Here is a 7,983-nt window from a genome sequence, read left to right on the forward strand (position 1 = left end):
GAGATTTAAAGGTGTTTCTTGTGACATTACACAAAAATAGTTCTGGAGCAAGGAATGGAAGCCTTGGCACGTCAAAATCAATAACTACCTGAAAGAGGGAAATATCTTCGGATCAGTAAAAAATGAATGAGTTTGCGTAATTACTTAAGAACATTAACAAAAACACAAATCGCATGTATAACATTCATTATGCAGCCAGAAAACCAATCCATATGAAACCCTAGTCCTCAATTTCCCTATTAAGCATACCATAGCCCATGAACCACAATATAACAACCACAAATATTTGTTACAAAATCTAGGTCGTGAACTATGTTACCGTTGTCTTAATTATGCATTGGAAACCTGGGCCGTGAATTATGTTTGTCGAAGTAAATGCTTCTATTGATGAAGCTGCCATTTATCAATTGCAATGGAGAGTTCGGGTCAGGTTGTAACACGACCAACATGTTTAGGGAATGAATTTCTTGCCAATCAATCAGCTATTGCGTCTGGAGTTTTTTTTAGGGTCTGTACGTCGAGTGAGAGGTGCTCGTCGAGAAAACGATGTGGAAGAGGGAATACTTGTGACCTCTGCTTGAAGTGATGGTACATTTGGTACTAGAACTCGTCGAGTTCCTCTACCTTATATTCAAAATGTCGAAGTTAATGAGGGTTTGACTAGTTTGTTGGAGAATTACACTGAAGATTTGACGAGTATTGTCGAGGCTGAAGTTAGAGCAATGAGCTTTCCCTGGTCTAGTACTCTCCCCCCTTTTATTCAGATTTGTAGATCGTTTACTCCTCCACGTGTAAAGTTCTTCATTTGGATAGCTATGCAAAATGGTACCTACTCCTGATTTTTTTGGTGAAACGATCAATTATTACTCTGGATAATGCAATATGTTCGCTGTGTGAGGTGGTAGAAACTCAAGCTCATTTATTGATTCATTGCGGATTTGCAAGGGATATATGGTGTAGGGTGCTTCAGAAGCCAGATGTGAACTTAGTTTTTTTTTTTGAAAAAATGACGTTTTAGTATCGGTGTTGTTGGATTTAAAAATGAGCACCCTTTTGGGTTTCACCTTGCTCTTTAGTGGCAGGACATTATTCCAAGAGGTTCTTATTCAAAGCTCTAACAAGTTCTTTGGTTTCAGATTGTGTTGGAGATATGGAAGTGCAGAAACAATATAATGTTGCAAAACAAAGCATTAAGCAAGAAGGAGTTGATTTTCATCTGTTTCTCAAAAGCAGCTTTTCTTTATAACTCTAATATATTTTATTCCCTTATGTATGCATATCAGTGTATAGCTGCGAATTTGGAGGAATAAAGCGTAATTAGCCGCAAATGGCTTATAAACATCCAAAGAGATTATAGTGTAACTGTGTATGTCTAGAAATTGGACTAAATGCAATATCTTAGAAGTTTATGGGTCAATTTGGAAGTTTGAAGGACTAAAATTGACCATATCCAAACCCATAGGGTCACAAGAGTCGTTTTTAATACTTTCGGGTACCAAAATAAACTTTTAACCCTGTTTTTCTTAGCCAACAAGATGAGATACGAATTTAATTAAAAAACATTGTTTCTAGCAAATCCTAATACCTTAAGACCTATCAATCCAAACTCTTTCGACCCTGGACAACTCTAGCATACCCTAAACCTAATTGGCCCATATACATACAACATTAAGACAACCTAGCTAGAGGTCGGACAAGAGCACCAAAATCAAACCTAGAAAAATCGATCCCCCCCCCTAGCAAACCCTAAGTGTTGGCCGAACTCACCCTCACTACCAAATTGCACTCAATTTCAGTATTAAAACAGCTAAATATGCTTCAATTCTCTAAAAACACAGCCCTGCACAGATTCAAAGCTGGATTCTGCATCCTCTTCGCCAGAAAACGAGCGAAGGACTTAGAACGGTAATTTTGAGGACCCTCTATATTCCCTGTATTACTTTGTATATAATTTTGTTCATACTTCCTGAATATTTATGAGTTAGGATGCATGATTAGATGGTTTGTCAGAATTTCCATAAAATTGCTATTGTAGTTAAATTGGATGTTTTTGCTATAATCAACATGAAAATTAATTAGGAAGCATGTTAAGAGTTAGATTAATATGTTTTGTTTGCTCAATTCCAGAATCTGAGTCTATTAAAACGCCTAGAATGAATGTTTAGGTTATTTTTGAGCTTATTTTCCATAAATTAATTTGCCTATAAGCTGCTGTAAATTGCTATTTTGGTGTTTTAAATCAGCTCTAAACACTCTTAAATTGTCTTATTTTCATCCCTTGTTTTGTTTTATGCGTTTTTCTTATTTTTGCACGAGCAACGAAGCTGCAACGAGTGACAGCGTAGCTGAAACGAGTGAAAACGACATGTTGCCCCCTGTTCCATACGATAACGCCGCCTCTCCAAACTACCGGCGACGGAAGTACACGATGCCTCCGCCGGCACTGTGTGTGCAATACCGTGTGTTCACCCTCCCTCCCCAAAACCGATTCCCAGATTCTCCAGATTTCGGTGCAGACTTGCAATTACGTTTCTGGGCTCGTTTAGGATCGAAATTAGGCCGAGTTTGAACCCAGATGTAGAGAATTCAGTGTACTTTATTTTTATGCACTGTAACAGGCCAGATCCGATGTAATCCAGACCTTGAAGTACAAATATGTAACATAACGTATAAATCGAGCCCATGCGCCCACAACCTACAAACCCAACCACATCCAGGCCGAGTTAGGGACCATCCAAACTCGGAATCCACCCCGGTTCAAACCGATAGAATCGTATCGACAAGACGAACAACTTCTGTGTTCTGCCCGAGAACGGTTTTGACCACGCTGACGGTGAAACACGCGCGAGTGTCAGGCGCTCAAAAATCAACGAGGGATACCAACTGCCCATGAGCACGTTTGGGTTCAAACTGCCCCTGAGCACGTTTGGGTTCAAAGATGCTTTTGAGAAACAGTTGAAAATCAAATTTCTTCAAAATATATTCGGAGCAAATTTCTTCAAAAATCCCTAAAATATTTTATTCCCTAACTTATAACTCTGTTTTAATCACTATCAAAATTGTAGCCTTTAGTCTGCCACCAAAAGTGAGCCCCTTTTTGTGGGAAAGTTTTGAGTTGTGGGCTTTTGTCACTTGTTGTGGCTTAATATATAATTTACTCATCAAAAAAATATTTTTATAAAAGTAAAGATTATAAAAGAGGAAATTTTTTAAAATACACTTTTTTTTATTTTATTTTCAACTATACATTGTTTTCAAACATATTTTCAGGTCGTACGTTTTTTTACCAATAATACCATTTTTTTAAATTTAAAAATATCCTTTTCACCTTTTTACTGATTTATGCTTTTTTTACTGATTGTTGTTTCTGAAAATTGTTTTCTGGTGTTTTTTATCGTATTTTTTAGTGTAACTATGGTGTTTTTATAGTGTATTTATAGTGTTTTTTTAGTGTAATTATAGTGTTTTGTAGTGTAACTATGGTGTATATATAATGTAACTACAGTGTTTTTTATAGTGTATACCACGAAAACACTACACATACAGCGTAAACGCAGCAAATACAATAGATTCACCAGGAAACACCATAAATACACTATAACATAAATACACCATGAACGCATTGCAAATGCACCATAAATGAATTCATTTTTATAAAATCAGTAGCATCAAAATAAAATAAAAAACAAATCTACGAGAAAAAGACAAAATAATTATATGAATAATATAAGAATTTTTTAAATAAAAAAATAATATATCTACAATAATCTATTTACAAAATATTTAAATTATCACAAAAAAATTAAAACTTATAAAAAATCTAAAAACGATGTTGAGAAATTCATAACGCGAATGGAAGAGACGAACAAAAAAACGCGAACGGAAGAGACGAACAAAAAAGTGACCAGAAGAGACGAGAAATCCACCAGAAATATACGACTGGATCGCGAATGGAAGAGGAACGGAAAAGCGACTGGAAGAGAAGAACAGAAAAATAAACGAAAAAAAAGAATAAAAAACCGTAAGAGAAAGAGATGTAGAAAGAGAAGAGAGAGTGTGCCTATGTAAATATTTAACTTAAATATATATAATAGCTTATTTTTGTAAACATATTTGTTATTGATGGATATTGAATCCTTCCATAAGAAATATGGAGCCGAGTCGCAGGAGATTTACTCTCATACGATATCGGATTCTCGCCTAAAGGGCCAAGCCAAACGAAACCGGTGGTCGAATCTATAAGATCCGCCTCGACAGGAATACAATCTCATCCACAAGGATAATACCGAATTCCTGAGGAATCAGACAAAGCGCGTCTACCCTGGGATTCGGACAGATCACCAGATCTATAAGGATTCTCGAATATCTTTCCTATTTGGATACAAACTCCAACTTAGGAAGATAACCTCCAACTTAGGAAGACGAGACTATTTAGAAATATATTTCTAAATAGGACTCATGTCTGAATAAGGAATCACACTCCTAATTTCACGACCCAAATTTATGAGTCGCGACCGGCGATAGGGAATGGGAGTGGTAGCTCCGAAATCCGTAGCAAGCCTAAAAACTGTGTAAATTTTTCGCAAATCAAATCGTATTTCGCATATCAAAATACATGTGACCCCATTTAGAAAAGCATCAGAGTGAAAATGTGTTATACAAATACATAGACAGAACATCTAGACTACTACGGACCACTGGAATGAAAATCTTCTTTTGCTTCTTGTGCAAATGACTTCCGAGAATTAAAACTTCGGAAGCTTGACTCTTCAAATCATATCATACTATCCCTGAAAAATGGGAGGAGCAACGGGATCAGTATAAAACTGAGTGAGTTCACCAAATTACACGCAATATCACATAAAGGGTTAAAACCGTTGAAAACCCATTTTATATATAGAAAATACTCTTTTGAAATCATATTTCATACCCTGTTTACTTTCCTTCATAACTCTTTGTTTATTTCATAAACTTATAGTTTATACGTATTTGACATATTTGATTTCTTATTATGGTATTGACATTTTTCTTTCTCGTTTTGTTGCAATAGTTTTCGATCGAATCTTAAATTTTAGGTTATATCATCATGATTTTAAATCGAATTAAATCATTGGCAAGTCTCTTGTGATTTGATCCTTATGGTTGGGTCCCAAGATAGTTCAACCGAGTTACCCATAACCATATGGTACAGTCCCGAGATAATTCAACCGAGTTACTTGTACTATTTCTCAATCCCAAACGATCGATAGGAGTCCCGAGATAATTCAACCGAGTTACTCCTTAGACACGGATCCCGAGATAGTTCAACCGAGTTACCTTCGTGTCTGCATTCGGACTCTGCACCCTGCAGGTCTTTTGAACTTAACTGTCGATTCATATAATTTCTGTTGACATTCAATAGGAGTGTTTGTTCACATTGTGTCTCGATCTTATTTCGTATTGATTCTCGATGTATCGCACTTACTTTTTATTGCGTATGAGTTCCGAGGATTATCATCAAGAATGGATGAGATACAGGTCCCGGAATAATTCTACCGAGTTCCACCTTGTATCTCGGTTCTTATTATTGAATATGTCACAATACACTTTTCTTATCTCATGTATTTATCAATTTGATGATTTCTGTTAGGTTTTCTTGATCCTTTATGGACCATGACATGCACAATACAATCTAAGCGCATACATTTATGACACACGCACAATAGGGTATTTGTTATGATTAATAGTACGTATAGGAACATACTAAGTTTCTTTATAAATATTTGCATAATAGTTTATATAGGAATGTACTATATTCTTTTTATTTATATTTGGTTCGGTTCACCTTTTATTACTTTACCCATCCCCGGTGTTTAAACATATATACTCTTTTCATTTACTTGTATTATTATCAAAATAGCACAATACAATAAAACATCATTTTCAAAACATACATATATATGCATTTTAAGAACATACATTTAAACATAAAAATATTCATATACCTTTCGTATTAAAATACGTAGCTTTACGAATATTAGCGAGTAATTTAAAGTGTACTCACCACTTGCTACCCAAACTCTTCAAATAAGCATGACGATATCTCGATCCGTTTTTTTCTCAAGCCTCGTCGATAGTCGCTCGTCCGATCTATGCAAATATAATAATAGCAAGAATTAATAAAATTCTAGCTATTTTTAACTTATCCAAAAATTATGTTTCTAGCCAACTTCGGCTATCGAAACCGCTTACTTAAAATAGTCTGACCCCTAAACAAAATTGACATTCTTAATGTTTAGAACGTCGCCTACAACGTTTGTTTAGGTATCGGACCATGAAACGCACCCGAATGTGTCGAAAACAAGCTCATAAGTTAAGACCTTGAGCTGTCCCGAAATAACAGGGCAGATTACACCCCAAAATGTTATACCTAAAATGAATACCGTAGAGTCCGATTCAACAGAAACTCAAAATTAGACAATTATAGTTAACATCCTAAAGTTTCTGTATCAACAAACGGAACTTGATTTGGAGTTATAAAACTCGAGATATGGTTCACACAAGATGGCTGTTCTGCAAGAACAGATTCTACAAAACGTCCAACTAGTTTCTGTAGTAACGTCTATTAAAACTAACTAAACGAAAGCCAATCCGGGGCATGGGAGGGGCTGGACAGAGCCTACCCAGGGCTTAAGGTCAACAACACACAAACACAATTCTCAAACTCACCATCAATTCATTCAACAATTCAATCAACAACTAATCTTATACACAATTCAATCATCAAACATCACTAATCATCACAAAACTCTACTCAATTCTCATTTAATTTCATCAATTCAAACTCATCCAATTTCATAAAATCCCTTACCTTAAAGATACTCCATGGCCGAAGCTTCCAAGCTTCAATTCCTCATCAACAATCCTCCATTAAAGCTCACTTTCACCTTGTAATGAACAATCAACAAAATCCCCAATTAAGACTTATAAACACTAACTTTTTTTATTATCATCAATCCATGAAAACTAACCATGAAAACTAAAATTGATTATCTTACCTTGAAAACCTTAGCTCCATCATAAATTTGCATCCAATTCAAGCTTATAAACACCTAACAACATCAATTAAACACTAACTTCATTAAACCTAAAAATCCGGAAATTCACAGCTTAAACCTTGACCATATTTTGATTTTCTTACCTCAAATTGAAGACATAGATAAGAAAATCATTTTCTCGTTCCGTGACCGCAAGAATCGCTCAATTCGGACTTGAAATGAAGGAGATATGGTATTTTGAAGATTTGGGAGGAAATAGTGAAGAGAGTTACGAATTTTTTTTCCATTTGCTGCAAATAGGTTTTTAAATGAATGAATATTCATTGTGTAGGTGATGATATTAAGTGGAAAAGTGTCTCTTTTAGTTCTGGAAGTTGCCACCTCCTCAAACTTAACTTTTGAACTTATCTTTCGTCCAATTTAGTCCACTAAACCTTTAATCATTCAATTTTCGATAAAGTCCGTATTATTTATATCTAAATAAATAATATTAGTCATATACCTTATTATTTTACTTTCCAATAATTTATTTTGGCAATTTTGGCCAAAAACGCTCAAATTTTCATTTTGAGCTAACTTGCACTTTTTCGTCCAATATTTCACTTTAATGACCATCGGTAACCACTTTATCGATATTATTTTCTTATCTTGAGAAAATAGAGTAAAACACAACTTTCTCTGGAAGTTTATGGTTAAAAGTCCACTTTAGTCCTTAAAGTGGCTAATTTGCACTTTAATCCTTATTCTTAACTAATCGTCAAACTATCTTCTAAAACGATTTCGTATACTTACGAAATTTTGACGATCGTTTATTAATAATATTTCATGGACCTTGGCATGAATATTATTCGCTCTGACTTTCCAACTTATTTTATTTTATTCCTGTTTTTTTTGTCTCGATTAAATCCAATTTATCGCATAATAATTTTCCATTTAAATTATTATT

At 34.8% G+C, this 7,983-nt stretch overlaps 1 long non-coding RNA gene across 1 annotated transcript; it reads right to left on the reverse strand.

Moving 5' to 3' along the window:
- Positions 1-4,597: 4,597 nt before the first annotated feature.
- On the reverse strand, positions 4,598-7,313 carry LOC126682971 (uncharacterized). The gene is made up of 5 exons (XR_007641567.1): positions 7,181-7,313; positions 7,038-7,091; positions 6,851-6,926; positions 6,044-6,129; positions 4,598-4,790 (listed from the first exon to the last, which is right to left on the reverse strand). It is a non-coding gene; the product is annotated as an uncharacterized LOC126682971 (long non-coding RNA).
- Between the last annotated feature and the right edge of the window lie 670 nt (positions 7,314-7,983).

The sequence above is a fragment of the Mercurialis annua genome, linkage group LG5 (assembly GCF_937616625.2).
Source record: "Mercurialis annua linkage group LG5, ddMerAnnu1.2, whole genome shotgun sequence".
Taxonomy (NCBI): domain Eukaryota; kingdom Viridiplantae; phylum Streptophyta; class Magnoliopsida; order Malpighiales; family Euphorbiaceae; genus Mercurialis; species Mercurialis annua.